At 42.9% G+C, this 21,220-nt stretch overlaps 1 long non-coding RNA gene across 1 annotated transcript; it reads left to right on the forward strand.

The window, feature by feature from the left end:
- Positions 1-8,597: 8,597 nt before the first annotated feature.
- Positions 8,598-19,386, forward strand: LOC113572282. Its single transcript, XR_003410092.2, has 3 exons — positions 8,598-8,667; positions 13,525-13,649; positions 17,767-19,386. It is a non-coding gene; the product is annotated as an uncharacterized LOC113572282 (long non-coding RNA).
- The last annotated feature ends 1,834 nt before the right edge of the window (positions 19,387-21,220 follow it).

A 21,220-nucleotide genomic window follows, 5' to 3' on the forward strand; every position in this document is an offset into this window, starting at 1 on the left:
TTCCCCTGGTGGGGAAGGTTACGTGCTGGTAAAGGTTGGGCACTGTACGCTTGAGGTTAGTGCTGTTGAAATCCCCAACCACAATAAGTACAGCGTCCCGGTGTTGTGCCTGAAACTGTGTGAGAGCCTCATGAAGTTCCCACAGTGCAGTGTCCATGTTGGCCTGAGGTGGGATGTACACATTGTTGATGATGACCGAAGTGAACTCTCGAGGAAGGTAGAAAGGATGAAACTTGAGGGCGAGCAGCTCCAGGTTGGGCGAGCAGGAGCGGGTGAGAGTAATAACATTGGCATTGTTACACCAGCTGTTGTTTATCAACACACACACTCCACCGCCTCTGGACTTCCCCGAATCTGCCGTCCTGTCCATGTGGTGAACCGAGAAGAACTCGGCTGGCTGGATGGCATGGTTTGGTACTGCTGGGTTCAGCCACGACTCAGTGAAGCAGAGGAGGTTGCAGTCCTGAATGTCCCTCTGGAACTTTATCCTGGCCCGGAGGTCATCGAGTTTGTTGTCCAGAGACTGGACATTGGCTAGCAGGATGCTAGGTAAGGGAGCTCGGTGTGCCCGAGCCCTCAGCCTGTTCCTGATGCCAGCTCACTTCCCTTGAGGCCTTTTCCTCGCGTCGCGTCCTTTGTTCTCCCTCAGGATCTCCGTCGGCCATCTTGGGTCCGGAGTTAGAGATGGCTTGAGGTGAGTGCTATGTAGATTAAGAGAAATAAGAGCATCTCTGCTGTATAAGATACTTGCGTGGTGTAAGAAGGGCTGCAGAGAAAACAGGGGTAGCGGGAAGAGTGAAAAGAGCGAAGAAGATAGCGAAAAGAGCAAAAAAAGTGCCAGGTGTGGACGGAGCAGTCGTGACGGCAACCGACCTCACCGGCGCCATCAATTACTAGTCGGTATTGTTAGTCTATGTTTGTTAATAAAAACATTGTGTGATTCCATTCCATCGGTCCCCTTGTATTATGGCTTCCCTGGTTAGTTCAGTTTCGTATAAATGCATCAGCACTTCGCAAGTGTGTTTGCTCACCACCCATCTCACGTTACACCAACACAATTACTTCTCAGCACCAAGGGTCAAGACAAACAAGGTGAGCAGAAGCTCATTAACCCTTATGTGATATCAGCTTTGGAAGAGTGCAGGCTGGAAGACATCAAGTATGTTGAATTGTCTAAGGTGTTCACTCACAGCAACATACCTGTCCACCCTGAGAATATACCCAAACAATCAGATATCCAGTGGCCTCATCTTAGTGAAGTACACTTACCATAATTAGAAGCAGATTTTGGCCTACTTATTGGTGCAAACTGTTCAAGAATGATGGAGCCATGGCACATTTTCAACAGTCAAATGGGAAGCCCTTTATTTAGTGAAGACTGCCATTGGCTGGGTTGTGAATGTGCCCATAAGGAAGGAACTGAATGACATGGGAAACAAACTCATTGTTCAGTGTGCAGGATCTCTGTGGTTCAACAATACAATGCTGATTTTCTAGAGTGTAACTACAGCAACAAAGAAGAGAAGTCTCAAGAAGACAAGCAGTTCATGCATTCTGTGCAAAAAACATGGTTTTTCAGAATGGACATTACAGCAATCGATTGTCATTCAAGAAGGAGAAGCTTCAAATGCCTAATAACCACTGCATGGAGAATTACTATTAACTACTATTAACAAAGGTTATGCTGTCCAAGTTCCAGCACAACATTTGAACCATGACAACAGACTATTCTACTTACCACACCACAGGGTACATCACCCGAATAAAGGAAAGTTGAGAGTGGTCTTTGTTGAATGGCCACATTTCAGGGCTGGTATCTGAACACTGAATTATTACAAGGGCCTGACCTGCCCAACACATTAGTTGGTGTCCATTTCGAGAGGAGCCAATAGCCTTCATGGCAGACATTGAGTCAATGTTCTATCAGGTGAAGGTGCCAGAAGATTATGCAGATCTCCTCTGTTTTCTTTGGTGACCCAATGGCATTTTGAACAAGCCTGTGGTGGAATTTAGAATGACCGTACATCTCTTTGGGGCCACCTCTTCACCGAGTGTCACCTCATACATACTGCGAAGAACGGCTGAGGATCACAAGTCTGTTGCATCACCAGAAGCTGTCCAGACAATCCTGTGCAACCTCTATGTAGTTAACTGTTTGAAGAGAGTAGGTACAGAAGATGATGCAGTAACCATGGCTAGTGATCTTCATACACTGTATGTACAAAGTGGAGGTTTGACTTTAACAAAGTGGATGAGTCATTGCAGGAAGGTATTAATGTCCATCCCAGAAGAACACTGAGCCAGTGAGGTGAAAGACCAGGATCTTATGATACCCTACCAGTTGAGAGGGCTCTAGGCTTACAGTGGGATACAGAAACAGATACTTTCACTCATAGCATAAAGCTGCAAGACAAGCCAGTGACCAGTATTTTATCCATTGCCAACTCCATCTATGACCCCTTCAGCTTCCTGGCATTAGTCATTTTGTCCACTATACTCCTGTTGAGAGATCTTTGTAAGGAGCAATGTGGTAGGAATGAGAACACTGGTGAAAAGTCTGCAGAAGATTGGAAAGGATGTATGGAAGATATTACTCACCTTTCTGACTTTCATGTGAGTAGGTGTTGGAAACCTTCAGATTTTGGGTGCACTGCTGTAGAGTATTTACATAATTGCCTCAGAGTACACATATGGCACTGTCTTATTTACTGCTGGAAAATAAGCAAGGCAAAAATCAATGTTCCTTCTTCTTGGGGAAGTCAAGAGTGTCTCCACTGAACAGATCACAATCCCCAGACTTGAGTTGACAGCAGCAGTCACTGTGGTGGTTAGACATAATGTTACATCAAGAACTTCAAGTTGCACTGCAACAGTCTATCTTCTGGACAAACAGCACAACAGTGCTCAGGTACATTAATAATGAAACATCCCATTTAAAAACCTTTGTAGAGAACAGAATAGCACTGATCTGAGAGGCCACCAAGCCATCTCAGTGGAAATATTTTGGAACGGCAGAAAACCCTGCAGATCAATCCAGCAGAGGCCTGAGGGCCAAAAGGTTGTTTAAAGGGGAAACATAGATCAATGGATCAAACTTCTTATTGAACAATCAATGAGATTGGCCGAAACAACCTGAGCAAAGCAGAGAGAGTCTTTAAGATGATGTTGAGATTTAGAGCAGCAGCAGAAAAGAGATCATTGCCTTGGATGGTCTGGTCACTGCAGAATTAGAAATAGTTCATTTCAGCCAAAGTTTGAGGAAGAAATCAAAGATCTGCAAAAGGGCAAACAAGTTAGTCGCAATGGTCAGTTGCTCAAACTAGATCCAGTTTTTCAAGATTGCACTTTGTAAGACCCAACAATTCCTTCTAAGCATAGTAAAGTTGCCACACTAATCTGGAGAAACATACACCAAAGGACATGGCACTGTGGACATGGCACTTGGCACAGCTCAGATGCAAGTAATGGATTCCACAAGTGAGTTCTGCAATCAGGAAGCCAATCAGTAAATGCACAGTGTGCCACAGGGTCAGTGGAAGGGTTGGAGAGCAAAAAATCGCAGACATGCCCAAGGATTGCCTCTTGCCTGACAAACCTCCTTTCTTGATTACCAGAGTTGATTATTTTGGGCCATTTGATGTTTAGCAGGGCCAGAGTATGGTCAAAAGGTAAGGTGTGTTATTCATCTGCCTCACCCTTAGAGCTCTACACATCGAGGTTGCAGACAGTCTTGATGCGGACTCCTGCATCAATGCAATTCGCTGTTTTGTATGTAGAAGAGGTCAAATCACCATCATGTGCTCTGACAATGGCACACACTTTGTAGGCACTGAAAAGAGGTTAAGACAAATGGCCCAATGTCTAGATAATGATGAGACAGAAACTGCTATGCAGTTAAAGGGAATAAAGTGTATATTTAATAGCCCAGCTGCTTCCCACCAGGGCAGGATTTGGGAAAGACAAGTTTGAACAGTAATAAAGATCCTTGTGTCTCTAATGAAGAACCAGATTATGAAGGATGATTTCCTACAGACATTAATGTATCAGACTGAGATACATTGAGTTTCATCGCTCACAAGTGTCTCGGATGATGTGAATGACTTGGAGCCTCTGACAAACAATCATTTACTGCCGAAGTCCCAACCCACCATGCCTCCTGGCATCTTCAGCAAGGACGACACGTACACAAGAAGGTGATGGAAGCAAGTCCAATATCTTGTAGACTTATTCTGGTGTAGATGGATGTATGAGTATCTTCAAGAACACCAGAAATGGTCTAGGCCAAGAAGAAATCTCATAGCTAGAGATGTGGTACTAATAGTAAACAGTTCTTCACCAAAACTGTGCTTGCTGGAAGAAGCATTGTCAGAAGAGATGACTGTGTGAGACTTGAGAAAAAGAACAGTTTAAGTTGATGGTTCATGGAAATACAGATAGTTTGGCTCTTAGTCTTTAAGTTTGTATTTGTTTGCTTCTTTGGCCTAATCAGTTAGGGGCAAGGTAATGTAAGAGTCAATTAAGGGCTAGGAGATTGTTTATTGTTCCTTACAAACAATTGGAAATAGATGATAATTTCATAGTTGATCTGTTATACATTTATATTTCATTTATATTGAAGTGAATGCAGAGATTGGTCATGTTTGTGTAACGTGAGGAGGCTTGGCAGGATGAGCCGTGTGACAAATGTACCGTGTGACACACAATGACATTTATTGATGAACAAAGACAACGCAGCGCTTACGCTATCGCAAGGTTAAACACTGACACACGCACATTGACGATACAAAATGAGCAGCAGGTGTGAAACACGGGGAGGGCGTGGCCATACGGACGAACGAACACACACACACGCAAGCACACACATGCACACACAGGCAGACGTTTGAGAGGAGGGGGCTTACAGTGACAGAGCCCCTCCCCAACGGCGTGCCAGCCTATTGGGCTACAGCCCCAAAACCAATGCCAAATGGCAAGGCCGGAGGACCGAGCGACCCGACACGGGCTGGCGTGAATAGGATAGAGGGGAGGAAGACAGCGACCAGGACGACATCAGACACAGGGATGGACAGACTGACAGGTACAGGCACAGACACAACGGGAGACAAAATGATGGACACATTAGGTGTGACTGGGACTGGCACAGTGACCAGGACAGGTACATTAATATATGTAAACAAAGGGTTGCGAATTAGTCCCGGGAAGCTGGCAGCAGACCCAGCTTGTCCCCCAGTTGTTGGCTGGGTTGGAGTCCAGCCATCCGGGGTGGAATTGTCCCTCGCCAGCTTGGGTGGCGGCTGCTCAGGCTTTGGTGCAAACGTGTCGGGTAGTGCACCAGATGTTTTGGTCACTGTGCCTTAGGCGTAGGTGCTTGCACTCTGGGGTGATTTGCCTTAGGGGGAGGGGTGTCTTCCTCGGACGACGACGATGCACAATGAGGCTCAGGTGTGAAACACCGGGGGGGGGGCGTGGCCATATGAACAAACAAACTCACACTCACACACACACACACACACACACACACACACAGGGAGACGTTTGGGAAGAGGGGTCGTACCGTGATAGTTTGATTGATGGAACACTTTTTGTTTTTGACTGTTAAGTGTGATGTCACTGCTTTATTTCTGATTGGATATAACTTGATTAGTTTTGCTGAGTCAGTTTTGTTCTGCAAGCAACACAGTTTTATGACTATGTGCTATGCAATTTAATTTAAATGTTTTCTTATTCTGTCAGTAAACATTTCTAAAAGGAAATAATTTTGTCTTTTGCTTGCATTTCAAAGACATGCATGTTTACTGACTCCAACATTTCGTGGTACAACTGCACTGAATAATATAGAATGCCACTACACAGCCATTGTACTGGACTGGAGTGGTGAAGAGGGAGATGAGCTATAAAACAAAACTATCAATTTACCAGTCGATCTACATCCACAACCTCACCTATGGTCATGATATGTACTTAATGACTGAAAGAATGAGATCACTGCTGAAACAAGCTTTCTCTGCTGGTAGCAGGGCTCACTCTTCACAATAGGGTGAGGAGCTTGGCTTTCCTAAAGGAGATCAGAGTAAACCCACTGTTCTGCACTGAGAGGAGCCAGTTGAGGTTATTCAGGCAACTGATGATGCTCCATGGTTCACCTCCACTGGAGGTATACCAGGCACAACCAACTGGGAGGAGGCCTTGGGGAAGACCCAATATGTGATGGAGGGATTATATTTCCTGGCTGGTCTGGGAAGACCTGGAGATGCCCCAAGGGGAGCTGGGGAAAGTGGCTGCAAACAGAGACACCTAAGCTTCTCTGCTAACCCTATTTCTCCCACAACCCTGAAATGTCATAAGAGTGTGACATATTTATACTCCCTAGGAATTGAACTCATGACCTCGATATTGCTATCACATAGAGCTACCTGCTATACTAGGTCAGCTAAAGAATCATATACTAGGAACATGGTGTGCCAACAGCCTCTATATGCCAAGATGCAGAGGACTTAAAAAGCAGGGATCACCCTCAATCTTGTCAAAAAAATTAAAAAAGGTTTTTTTTAAAAAAAGGTTCTGTCATGACCCAAAAGCTGAGACCATTATGAATATGAAGGAACTTTCCAATGTTATAGAGCACAGGAGCTTTCTAGGAATGGTTAATTAGCTGAGAAAAGTAATTTTTCAACTGGTTGAAAAAGACAAGGAACTTGGAAGTCTACTGTCCAGGAATACTAACTATTCATGGGGAACAGTCTTCTTTCCACTAAGCCAGTAAGCTGAGGTAGGATAAATGTTCAGAAGGAGAAAAAGAAGAGAATCCTGGATGCAAAGGACTTAACAAGAGCCACCAAGTAAGAGACTTCAACAAGATGTTACCAGGAGATCCAGTTTTGGAGACAAATGCAAAAATGTTGGTGACTATTGATGGCTGTCACTTTACTTCATGATCATATCTTGTGGATACGGCTCATGGTATTGTAAGATGCAATTGCCATTATCTGATTCTGATGCCAACAGCACTGCAGGGTAGCAGCACCCCTACACAGGTACAGTCTTCAACTCCTGTTCCTGGGCAGAATACTGTTCCTCAAGAGATTTTGAACATCCAATTTGCTGTTTACTCCTCCAACCAGTTCTGGACTTATGTCACTGAAAATAAAAGGAAAAAACAATTTATGTTGGGCAGCACAATGTCTTGGTGGGCAGTATGTTTGTCTCTCAGCACTAGGCCCTCAGGTTTGTGTCCCTATCTGGTTGGAGTTTACATGTTCTCCCTCTGTCTGCATGGGTTTTCTTGGGGGCCTCCAGCTTCTTCCCGCAGTACAAAAATGTGGAGATTTGTTTAAAAAAAAAAAAGAAAAAGGCTAACCTAAAAATTGTACTGTGTGTGAAGGCCTGCATGCTCAGTGATGGTTGGTACTCTGTCCTGGGAGCTGTCCTCTCTGCTTCCTATGCCGAATGCTGTCTACCAGGGGGATGGGGGTTCCTGTTGAGAGTTTGCTGTGTACAAAGGCTGCTGCTTCTCACTGGTGTGTTGACTGGACGTAAAAGCATTGTGCACTGTGGTGACTGTTAACTGTCCACTATATTTGTGTAGCTTCATATAATTGTTCTGTACACAATAACATTTAGCAAAGTGGATTTGACTTAAATGTTTAAGATTTACCTTTATCCCTTTAGCAAGTCTTGAAAACTGAGGTCCATACCTGGCTTTAACTGAGCCTGAATCTCTGAATGTACAACATGGCCATTATTCCTTCATAAAAGCACAGGTTACAATCCATCCACAGAAGCTAGCATGGACACAGGAAGAGTCAGGCTGAACACTCACACTGCTGCTGGCTTCTGATAACACGAGACCAAAGCCAGGCAAAAGCAGCTGGAATGAACAGCGACAGTGACTCGCTGGCATTTGGAGCTTAACAGACAGTGCTCTGTATAATGTTAGGAACATTAGTAAAGTGTTCTAGCATCATCTATAGTTAAGACAAGATAAATAAATAAATACTTAAACAGCTAATCTGAGATTTTTAACATAAACAGATGTGGCTTGTTCTATATTTAAGTGCAGCTTGAAGATTTATTTTCCTCTTGTTATCTAAGAAATGTTGCTATGCTTTATATTTAATAGTTTATTTGGTTCTTTTGCTATAAAACATTACTGTACAGTACAAAACATTGCTGTAAAAAGGCTGAAATGCATATAATTTACCCATTAGTAATACTGTTGGCCAAATGTTAGTAATTAATACATTAGTAATTAATACTAATGTATTACTAAAAATGGCTGATTCGAGTGATCCCAAAAATACTTCTTCATGATATTACCATGCATGGAGTCAGACCACTGGAGAGTCACAATTTGCTGTACCAGAACTAGTCAACAGGGGGAGACAAAAGAACATGCTCAATATCTTTTGAAGCCCCTACCCCCCAACCAGTTTCCTTTCTCCTACTCCATGTCTCTTCCTCTCTATACCCTCCACTCCCACTGTCCCATTAATCACAGAGTCATGTCGCACACTAGCCACACTATCTGCCTTTCATAAAGCTAAAATAAGAGGGCAAGGACACCCACGTCACTCACATCCATTCAGACTCGTGCGTCACCACTGCTTGTGCATCTTATTGGTGGCCAAGTTAGACTAAAGTTTTTGGACAGACTTTGGAGAAGCAGTGGTAAGTCACCATGGCAGATTGCTGGGATTTTCTGAGGCAGAATTCTTAGTTTGGGTGCAGCTTTGTGCTCCTCTGCCTTTTTGTTGATGTCCCACTAAAGCTGCAGATTCATATTTTCTTGGCTTAGCAGAGGTGCTGCAGAGAGTCAACCAAAGCAGAAGCAGCAAAGCTGCACATGAAGCTTCCCCTGGCTGGAGGTGAAACAGCAATAGGCAAAGAAGTTAGACTGTAAAGATCTTGTAGAATTATTGTTTTTTCATTTTTTTAAATAACAAAATTTAGATTTTAATATCAAAATTACTGCATGTTGTGACTGGTGAACAAGCATTCCAGTCAGAATGTCAGACCCTGAATATTCTGGTCTTGTGAAGAAGTACAAATGTTAAACTGTTTTTCTCAAAATCAATGGTGTATATCATTTCAACATTTTCAAATTTTTCAACTCATGCTTTCTGTTTTGGAAGTTGGAATTGTGCTTGCATGATTTAAATAGTGCCCAATGCACAATACATAGAAAAATTACACCCTATAGTCCTGTTATAATTTGTAATCTTGTGTAAACATCTGTTATTAATTACATCTTACCCTAATTGTAGAGGTCAAAACTAGCATTTTGATTAATACACAATTAATGTGCTACCTTGAAGAAAGGAAATGGTTGGCATAACCCGGAGAAAACCATTTATATTGGTGAGTTAGCAATGTATATTGATCTGAATTCATGTTTATCAACCTATAGGAAGACAAATAGTTCTTTCCTCAACCCTGTATAAATAGTGTACCTAGCATCCTGATAGCAGGCTCAGGAAAGGAAGCCCTGACACCTATTGCCAGGGTCCAACCGAGTGTGAAAATGTATATTCCACATGGTTCTCTCCTGTCGAGGTTAAAAAACAATGGGAGGTAGTGAGGGGAAAACAAGCAGAAGAAAATGAGCTGGCTCTGCTGGAGCTGCAGAAAATTTGTCACTGCCAGCAGACGTGGCCAGCACGGTGAATCGTATGGGTTGAGTAGAATGCTGATCTCCTTCCTTACTCTGTCTTCCTATACCTTTCCCTCTCACTCTCTTTCACTCTCACTCGATCCCTCCTCCCCTCTTTCTCTCTGTTTGTATCCTATGCTCTTGCTTCTTTTCTCAGTTTATGAAGTTCTGTAAGTGGCAGAGAGGGAGAATCACAAACACATGCAGAAAGAAAATGGACAATAGGCATTAGATGATGTTGCTCTGATCAAAACAGTGTTGGCAGTAATATACATTCATGATGAAGAATTGCAGCAAAGGTATTCAGTTGCTCTGTAAAAACAAAATGGTATTCCTCTGTCACACAGTAATGTATGGACTGAGATGGGTGGTGGATATCCAAAGTTATAATGGAATCGTTTCTCTCAATGAGGACTGTATCTTTTAACTCTTAGCTACTTGTGCTACTGTGCTGAGATCACAGTTGGAGAAAGTCTGGGTGTCTCAGGATCAGGTGCGTTCATGGGAGAGAATGATGCAGAATCAGAAGAAAAGCCTGCTGCTTGTTGCTTTGTCTTCTGCTGCTGTTCATACTAGACAGGAGAAAAGAGAAAGAAAAAAAACAAAAACAAAGGACGGATGATGCATTAAACAAAACCACAGTCTTAAAACGCAGCCGAGAGTGCCCTCTCCTCTACAGATTCCATTGTCCAAATGAGATACAGTGGCATTTAAAATGTGGGGTGACTGCCCAAAATCTAGTTTTGTGTATGAATAATGAAATAAACGTGTGTGTATCTGGATGCTTTTAGCAATAATACATTTAAGGACTGCTGTGATGAAGCGTTATAGGCAGTATTTAGTAGAATACACAAAAGTGTGAGCTGTTGTCAACAAAGTCATTTCACACAAGTGGTTTTAAAGTATGCTGCAAGTCAGAAGTTTGGGCACACCTTTTTGTTTATTTTTAATGTTTTCTAAAAGCATTGAAGATATCAAAACATTGGAATAACACATATGTATATTGAATGTCTTAGATTTTAGATACTTCAAAGAAGCCACCCTTTACTTTGATGCCAGCTTTATATGCTCTTGGCTTCATGAGGCAGCCACCTATGATGGTTTCCATCAATTTTGAAGAAATTCTCACATATACTGAGCACTAAGGATTAAATCCCTCATCAAAACCAGTCAAAAACATTTTCTCAGGGGGAATTTTAAATGATTTAAAAAAAAATTATTATCACTTATATATGAATATATGAGTATATGAATAACATACAGTGAGTCAGGGGTGTCCAAACTTTTGACTTGTAGTGAACTGTTTATAGATCTCCCCTACACATTGTATTTATCAATTGAATCAGATGGTGTATGAGATTTGGCATTTTATTCTATTTAAGTTGTAGAGTTGTCATATTTTTGACACTTTTGTCAGTGTTTCCCAGGTTTGTTATCTTTTCTTAAATATGTAAGGAGGTCTGCTGTGGCTGTTCTTTTGGCTTTTCCAACAAAACCATGCCAAGTGACTGAGGGCTGTCATAAAAAACCCCTGCTCTAGTAAACCCCGTGAGAGAACAAAAACAGCTGCCATAAGGAAGGAATGTGAGTTGTATGGTTTACCATCACCCACTGCTGCACCTGTCACAGGTGCTGTGAAATGCACAGGCATGACCATACCCTCCTTCCTCCCCCTATACCCTACCATCTGTTACGTTGCCACTTTAGGGAATGTGCATACCCCAATATTTTACTCTAATTGGGTATCTTGGGCTGACTTGTAACCCTAAGATGTAAGTTCTCGCATCTTTACATGCCTTCTCTTTTTCCTCCTGTTCTCCTTTAAATTCCTCTTTTCTTTCTGTTTCCCCCCTTTTCAAAGCAACACAATGCCTTTGACCAGCTCCACAAAGCAATTGTGGCCTTCCTCTGCCACACAAAAGTGTATAGGTTCAGTTAAGTGGTGGATGTCATAGTGAGAATGGAATCATTATGGCTGAGTTGCATTAACAGAATTGCTGTCATTGAGGACTGCATTCTTTATATCTTAGTTCCTTGTTTTACTGTACTAAGATGAGTGGAAGAAAGCGAGTTGGGGTCTCTCAGGGTCAGGTGTGATTATGGCAGAGAATCCTGCTTGGTGCCACAGGTCAGTCTGTACCCATTCAGATGAAAGAGAGAGATCAAAATGAACGACAAATGACAAAGCCACAGACAGTGTTAAAATGCAGTAGGGAGTGCTCTTAGCTGCCATTGTCCAAATGAGACACTGTCGCATTTAAAATGTGGGGCAACTGCCCAAAATCAAAGAGGGTATATGAATAATTAAATGAGTCAAAGTTGTTCATATGTGCGTGTATGTCAGTTTCTTTTGTCATCCAGCAAGCAAGGTCAAACTTTCAACTCTGGACCCTGGCAGTCTCACTCAGCAGCTCCTTCCTTTCGTTTTGCACCTTGGGTTCCTTTTTTATCCTTATTAAAATGTATTTTTTTATAGCATTGCCGAACAACACCTCCACCTCCAACAACACCCCCCCCCACACACACACACGCACACCTGCCCCTTGTTTTCAATCCTGCTCCCTTTCTCTCCTCAGCAGTGGGAGCCATTAGAGAATTGGGATGTGTCTCCTCCTCTGGCTCAGTCCCCACTCCGCTCATTAAAGACCGTTTCACTGTGTGTGTGTGTGTGTGTGTGTCCCCGTCCCAAGGTCACTGCCTACACACACCATAGCGCCCACTTATATGTTCAGCTCGGACAGACCTAATAACCAGGATAAACAGGGACTCGCTCACCATGGCGATTACCATTATGATAATGTGCTGAGGAGGCTATGCAGTGCTGTGGAGGGCAGTGATGATGCCCTACAGAGAACCATAACTGAGTGCCATGGTGGACTAACTCTTGTCCTAGTAAAGTGAAATCTGTCCCACACACACCTCCATTGTGAACATGATGCTGTGTTTTTATGAGGCATTGCAGATGTGTTTTATATGATCACAGACATGTGTAAATAGGCCAAACAGCTGGAGGCTGACCAGGATATGCTTACATCTCTGTATTTTTAAAAATCCTGAGTCAGTTAAATGTCACCTCCCGCACTTGCCGGCGGTGCGTGCCATTGACACGCACTGAAGCAGAGGTAGACGCCTGAATGGAGGCGCCGTTTGCATGCATGTTCTCTGCCACACATACACAAATGTGGCACAGGCAGTCTAGAACATCAGCCCAAGCCGCTAGCGATGGGCTGTGGTGCCTCCTTCACTCAGGCATATGCTCATGCTCGGAGCAGAGCTCAGTGCAGTCACGCGTTGTTTAGGAAACCCAGCCACTCTCTGCATCAGAATCACCTGGAATATTCCTAAGGTAATGAGCCATGAGCCTAATTAAGAAATGGCTTTCTATCATAATGACCTCCTACCTCCTCCTTCCTCCTGGGCCCTAGTCAGAGCCAGCCAAATGATTGTGAGGTGCCATTCTGCATGCCTACTGCTGAAGGCACGGTCACTGAGGCAGTCTGGATGCCTGAGACTCAGTACAAAAAGCTGGTTTAACACCTCTACTGCAGATTATCCCCAGAGTGGAGAGACAGCGCTTTTGGGGTGGGGTGGGGGGATTATATGGGTGCATGTAATGAAATCCACTATCCATATAAGCAGCTCCATTCCAGCCCTGCAACTTGAGGCAGACCAGGAGCCTGCTAGTTTGGAGTTAATGACTGGGAAAGTAGGATTGCTGCTAGCTGTAATAATAGGATTAGGGTGTATGTTGGAGCGGAGGGACTGGGGCAATGCTACGATTTCCTAGCCCATCTTGCTTTAGCAGATCCCTTCTTATCAAGTTAGGTCTCTGCTATAGATGTTGTTTCTCTTTCCTTCTCTCCTTGTCCTCATAGGGACAGGAGGGTGATTGGAGGAGAGACTGCGACAGCGAGGAGAGAAGGGGAGGGCTCACAAACAGAGCTGTCAGCAGAGATCTTTCTCTGTAAGAAAGTATGTGGAGCTGAACTTTTGGTTATAGGTAAGTGGTGAGGCCAGACACCTTCTGACAATAGATGTGCATTTCAGCAGCAGTCTCCACACTGACCCACTTCCTGATTATGTATGAACTCTATTTCTCTGCATGTGTTTCTCTCCTTAGCTCACTGTCTCTGACTGTCCATTTTCTCTCTCTCGCCTCTCAGACAGAGGAATAGCCAAACACCTCTGGCTATGCCTTCTCTGACAAACTGTATGAGCGAGTGTGTATACGTATGAAGAGGCCATTGTGACATATCATTTCTGTTTTCCAATCAATGGAGGTCCAGACAAGTGGTACTAGTTCTGGAGTCTGCTGACCTTGCTTGTTTTTTATTCTTTCTGTAAGAGTTGGGTCTAATATAGGCTTATTGACACATATGCAAGTGTCAATTACTTGGAAAAGTGAAGTCTTAGTAATTTGGTTCCTGAAGCTGAAATGGTCATGATAACTTGACTCAGATATGCATTTGGCAGTTTACACTCAGAAGGAGACCAGACTGTTAAACCCTGCAAAATGTTTAATGATAGTACCATGCTAAAAAAAGATTAAAAAAAAACATACTGCACATGTTGTTGAAAATACTATGCAATTCCATCATTCAACATTATTTTTGACTAAAATAAGATGTAAACTAATCCAGTGACCAATTTGTTGTATCTCAATGATCTGTTCATTCAGCTTTTAGTGCAATTGGATCTTCAACACAATTGGATCTTCCTTATACCTGTCAGCATAACAAAGGTCTTTTCAACAAGCTGTGAGTTCCTGTCATGTGATACTTGCTAGTACTGGGGTTTTATGTTGGGGGATGCTTCTAGCATATGGACACTTCTGATTGCTCAGTCGTGGGTAGTGTTTATTTAAAGATAGAACAATGGTCAAGAGTATACTAAAGGAACTCTGACCCTGAATGACAGAGAGAGAATTCTTTTTGTTGAGAGAAAAACTCTGGTGCTCAGGCAGATTTGTGGGTGTATGATTCATATATGCATATATGAAGGTTTCACTAATGTATTTTTGTGTATTTCACATGTATAGATGTAAATGCACAATAATTTGTTTGTGCTTCACCTGTGCTTCACTTGTGCTTCACTTGTTTGTTTGTGATTCACCTGTGTATATGTGAGCAAAATTTGAATGGTTTATAACTTTCTGAATAGCACACTAATTAGCTAAACAGGAATTAATAAGGTTAAGTAGTAACATTCATTTTGTTTTAATCATGCTTCCTAATTAAGAGTTTTCTGTTTCTTACAACTGATACTCAATAGTTCTTCAGAAAGGAATTCCAGATCCAGATCAGGTTGGGATTATAAGCATTGTGCTACTTGTATGCCTGCATTCATTTTTATTAAGAACATTTGATAAATCCTATACTGATAAACAAAATTTCAAGGATTGCTCGAAGAATATGTTTTTAAAACTCAATGGCTGAAAGTTTGTGCAGTGGAAGTGCTCACTGTAAAGTGAAAAGTAGAATAAAAAACAGAAGTCTAGGTCCCCATCTTTTATAAACATTATGTGAATGGCTTCGTGTGGACTTCACAGGTGTCACACACAAGCTGTCTTTAAACCACAGCAATTTGTGCATGTGTTTTCCTTAGAGTCTCGCTTTAACCTTACTTTGCCTCATTAAACACTTAAACAGTAAATAGTCACATCTGTAGCCCTGACTCAAAGAGTCACCAGGCAGCTGACTGGGGCAGACCGGTGATTTTTCCCCTGTCCTACACATCAGCCCTGGTTCCCTCATCCTACTAGCCCCCCTCTCACTTCTAAGTCCTGCACACAAAAGACATCTGGGTATGTTTTTTGCAAGCTGTGGTAATGTCTCTTCTATAACCTTGGACTGATAATGGGTGATGTGAGCCTCTCTGATGAGCTGGAGCTCCAGATCCAGCAGCTCTCAGCGAGTGGCTTTAAGTGCTCCCATTCCAACTTCAGCAGCATCACCATCCATTAAGAACCTGCATCAGAGCCAGAGCGCGAGAGAGAGCAAGAGAGAGAGAGCGAGAGAGAAAGAGAGAGCCAGAGCCAGAGCGAGAGCGAGAGAGAGAGAGCGAGAGCGAGAGAGAAAGAGCGAGAGAGAGAGCCAGAGCGAGAGCGAGAGAGAGAGAGCATATGAAGAGAGAGAAATACATACAAAATGTTCCATTCAATCGAGGACACAAGGTGCCATGCACCATCAAAGTACATGTTCATTAATACTGTAGTTAGATTTTTTTCCCTAGCACACAGGCCCATTAAAAATAATGGTTATTACCCAGCGCATCCATTAAAGCTCTGTGTTCCTTTTTTTGTTTATCTTCTTTCACTGTACTTAGTACATGTTTTATGGAAATGTGCCAGATTAAATTGGCAATTCATTTCATATAATTCTTCTGCAGGAATTAAATTGCAGTAAGAATAATGATGCAGGCTGTGCTGTAGTGTTTGGCAGTGGCTCTAGAATTTCCCTTTTCTAGCAAGCTGTTGCTTTTGTCCACTTATCGTAATGAGGGTCCTCAGGGGTTTGGACATGTGGTGGGGGCCATGTGTGGGGTACACAGACAACTTCACTGCTGCACATGTGAGAGAGTATTGTAGGGTGACTGTAGATGTGTGGCTGGAATTTACTAACACAATTAAAAGGCTTTTTGAAGACATGACTTTTGGTCTCACATGTTGGCATACTGCAAGCTAGCGCATAGCATGAGGTAAGCATGCACACCAGGTTAGAAGGGCTCTAGTAAGAGAATTAGACTGAAGGCTCTTCTACAAAACTCACCAATAGAGACCATCAAAAAGACAGAGACGCAACATATTTACGGGACCCAAGAAAGCCCCCATTCATTCTTGCATTACTTTTTCAGTGCCTCTTGCTTAGATCCTCCAAATAATTACTGTAGGAATCTATGGCATATTCCCCATGTACTGCCACCTCTCGCAGTACAATGGAATTCTAAAAAATTATATTATGGGTCTAATTATAAATGTATTCATATAATTGCATTGATTTTATATAGATTAATACTTTGTCCTTAGATGACCATAACAGTTTAAGTCCCGTGTATTTATTTAACACCCCTGCTTTAACACCCCTTTATTAATGAGATGCTTCATAATTATCTGAGAAGCTGAATCATGTTTGGTAGCTCAAAGAATTCATTATATCAAAAAATTCATTAGATCCTGATTTACCCCTATCAAACACATTGATGTTTAGTATATTGATTGATACTGTACTACAACCAGTTTGTAAATGTCATGGTTGGCAACCCTTGGCAACCCTGTCTTGTGTCTTTGCTTTGCTTTCTTTTTGTTGTTCCGCCCCTTGTTTGAGTGTCCCCACCTGTAAATTGTCTCACCTGTTCCTTGTTTCTTTCTCATTAGTCTTATTATACTAACCCTGTGTTTTTCCCTGCTAGTTTGCTTATCATTGTCCTAGCCCATGTCCTTTGTACATAGCCTCTGTTTGTCCTTGCCTGCCTTGTGCTTTTCCTAGCCTGTTTTGTATGTAGCCTGTTTTCCATTGTGTTTCTTTCAGTTTGCTTGTTTATAGTTTTCATGCTTTTTGTTTTCTATATCCTGTATCTGTTCATGTTGGCTCTTTGACCCTGGCCCATTTTATTGACCATGATTTTGGATTTGACCATAATAAATCTTTCTCTTCTCAGCATATGCGTCTGTCTCATGATCATTCCACGTTATAGAACGACCAGCCATCTAAGGACACAGTGAGAGCAAGGCTCTGCTTTCTGGTTGTTCCACTGGGATAAAACTTTGGTTTCTACAAAGTCCAAGTTTGCCACTTCTCAGCTCCACCAAGCCAGAGTCAGCAAATCCCCTGGCACTGCGGGTACAAGGTTAACTCTTCTTTCATAGAAAACGCCGCAGTTGGTTTCACTTTTAGCCGTTTTTTGCGACAAGACCTCAGGTAAGTGCTATGGGTCTACCTGTCTTGATCAACGCTACAGGGAGGAACGACCTGTAGCACAAGATGTGGATAGATGGTTGAAACGCTCAGATAACTCGTTCTTTGGTACTCGGTTAGCTCTCAAGCACCACTGCAAGCTCCCATAGCTTGTGTGAGTCTTGGGAGCTGCTGAGTGGGTTCTGTGTCTGTGTGTTCCTCCAGAGTCAACCCTCTTGTCCCATTGGCTGTCCCATTGGCTGTCCCACTGGCCACCCAACCTGTTGCTGTTCCTGACATGGAAGACGTCCATTCCAGTTCCTGTTCCAGGCATGGTGGACGATGCCCAGCCAGTTCATGTTCTCGTGCCTCCGGACTTGTCGGACCCACCGCCAGTTGCCGCTGTGCCTCTGGAAATGCCGGACCCACTGCCAGCCCCTGCTGTACCTCTGGACCTTGCCTGTCCTGCCCCCATCTGTCTCCTGCTGCCACCACCTTGTATTTCCCGCCATTTCCACCCCGGTCATCGCTCATCATTTGTCGCCTTTTGTTGTCTTCTCGTTCTCCCTCCTGACCCTTTTGTTGTCTTTAGTCTGTTTCTGTCCAGTATTTTGTTTCTGGTTCTCATGCTATTTTTTCTGTTCATGTTGCTGCTCCCATTCCTACCTCTGTTTGTGTTGCCTATGTCTGCTCCTCTTGTGGCCCCGGTGTCTGTGTCCGCAACTTTAGTCTGCTTGTTCCGCTTCTGTCTTGGTTACATCTTCAGTGTCTTCTGCTCCTGTGTCTTAGCTTCCTTTGTATGCTTCTGCTCCTTCTGTTCCTGTTTCTGGTCTGTCTATTCCTGAGTCTCGTCTGGCTCTTGTCCCTGCTCCCAGTCTTGCCCGGTCTGTTTCTGTTTGTGTCTAGTCTTGTTCCTTGGTCCTGTTTTGTTTTGTTTGCACTCTTCAGTACCGTGCACTTTGGGGGAGGTACTGTCATAGTTTGTGCATGTGCTTCCCTCCTAGCATCCTGTTACCTGTTACCTTGCCTCATCTTGTCTAGTGAAGATAGACTCTCTCCCACCCCCAGTATCAGCTGGTAACAATAGTAACTTTATTGCTTATACATAAAATTAGATCATTAATTCTTTCCTCTCTTCTGTGTGAGAGCCTTCTCATGTCCTATAATTGGTTCCCCATTTCACTGTTTGCAATGGCTATTTATCTCTCCTGATCCTTGTCTTCTACTGTAGGCATACTTTTATTATGAATTTGTTGATTTAATAAGTTTCCTTTGTTGCTGATCAATAAGTAGATTATCTGGTTGGTTACCTCCATAGGTTGCTCAAAACAACCTTTTTTAGCTTAGCTAGCTACCTGTATCCACCACGAATAGTTTCTGTTAAATTTAGCTTGTTTGCATTGTTAGGATTGTTATTCTAGTGATCTAGACACTCCTTGTCATTAATAGCATCTCAGTCAATGATTATTATGTGTTTTTCCTATCTCTGCTTATTCAGTGCCTTGGTTATTACATCTGAGCCAAGAGTGATATTATTTTGTAGACGAGAAATAATCAAGTATCGAACTGGCCACTTTGATGAGTTGAGACTGAATCATTAATAAATTAAAATGAATACATTTTCCCTGTTCCCATGAATGGTGCCCCAATTAAATTTACCAACTGTAAGTTATCATTCATTAAAAATATTAGAACTGCTACACTTTCCTTTGCTTCCTTATTTTTAGTTTTTTTGTTCTGTTTTCTGTTTTATGATTTATCCTGGATCTGTTTGTTTTGGATCTTTAACCCTGGAGCGTTCTATTGATTTGGATATGCCCTTAATAAATCTCGATCTTCTCAGCATTTGTGTCTGCCTTGTGATCACTCTGCATTACAGTACACCCAGTAATAACATATTTGTGAAAAATTACATATTTTGGGCAAAGTGTGTGTGTGTGTTTGTGTCTGACACACATGCATGTCCACATGTATATCTGTACATGGGTGTGTGGTCATGCTGTACAGAGGTTCTGCAGGCCACAGTGGGGCTATGCTGCAGCGCATCCTGGGCTGTGCTGCTTGTAGATGATGGGCAGATGAAAAGACTGGCAGCTTCACAGTGGCCCTGACACCGGATGCTCCACACTGGTGACAGATTATTTTGTTTTCTCCTCCATCCCCACCACACCCTCTGCAGAAGACCATCAGACATGACTGGATCATGAATTAAACCAAGCAACTTTCGCTAGTCGCTATCTCTTTTGCAGGTTATGCTCCTTTGATTTCATGGAATGTTAAATGTTCTCATTTATTCTCCCTGTGGATAGAAATTGCTCAGAAATTGGGTATTGGTTCGATAAGAGATAAGAGCCAGTGATAATCACCTCCTGCTGCCTGTGGTGTCTATCCAATCATGAAGGAGAGGCTTTTTGTGCCCAGTTGCTTAGAAACAGTGCTCTGAAATTGTGGCAAGAGAATGAGTCTGCATTGTATTGCTGAAAAGCTGAAAAGCCTGTCAAGGCTACTCACTGTATTCAGTGATTCAGTAGGATTACTACTGTTCAACTCACATTATTTCACAGGGCTTTTGGTTTCTATGTCAGTGCTTTTGTTTGATGCTATTGCTCAGAACATGTGGAGTACACAAATACACACAGTGGCTTTCACATTCACAAACTTTTGGCTACAGGTGATAGAAAGTCTGTGGTGGCTAGGGACATGGCTGGAAGGTGGCATGGAGGTGGTGGGGGGTGTGGAGGTGGCAGGAGGTTATGAGGGGTTGTGGGATGGTAGGAGACTGGGGGAGAAGTGTCTAAAATAAACATTTTCCTTCCAGTGAATCCAGCGAGACAACAGGTATTAGGATAAAATTTGCCAGCAAGCCTAATGGATCTTAAATAAGATAGCCAAGGACTTCTGCTCTGTCTATTTCCTATTGTGATTGTAGTGAAGGCAGGTGTCACCAATGCATTAGTGACATCTGCCCTATCTGTCTTTCCTAATGTGATTGTAGTGAAGGCAGGTGTCACCAGTGTATTAGTGACCTGACAGCACTTGCACTGAATGCAGGGTTGGTCACTGTCATATTCCTCACATTACCCATACATAGACAGATACATGTGCATGGACAAACATGTACACACAAAGAACAGAACAAGCATGGCATTCCCTAAATTCAGTAATCCTCTCTCTTCCTCCCTCCCTGTTCTTTCCTTCTCTCCCTGTCTCTTTTTTGCAGGTCACTGACCGTGCTCTGGCTATTTTCCTCATTATATATATGGTTCTAGCACGGGTAAGGGTGTTTAGACACTTGGAGAGCAGTATATAAGCAAGACAGAAAGCAGATAGTGTGGAAAAATCAGAAGGGTGAAGAGAAGTCACCAGAGTAGGAGAGGGACCATATAGGCTGATGCAAGGCGTGACTGGTGGGGTGGTAAGTGGGTCATCACAGATTTTCCAGTGATAGTCATATGAATGGTGTTATCTACAATCATAATCATTGAATGGAGTGTGGGTCCCCCAGCATGGCTGTGAGAGCCCTCAGTGACTACTGCTTGTGTCATTACCCCTCAACCCATAAAAACAAAGAGCACACATGCTTTCTGTTCCAGCCCAAAGGTTAACAGAAGTTTTTCATGTCAGTCTGGCTCTTATAGCGTGTCTGTGTGTTTGTGTGCATGTGTAAAGGGAAATACAG

Source organism: Electrophorus electricus, chromosome 10 (assembly GCF_013358815.1).
Source record: "Electrophorus electricus isolate fEleEle1 chromosome 10, fEleEle1.pri, whole genome shotgun sequence".
Classification (NCBI taxonomy): domain Eukaryota; kingdom Metazoa; phylum Chordata; class Actinopteri; order Gymnotiformes; family Gymnotidae; genus Electrophorus; species Electrophorus electricus.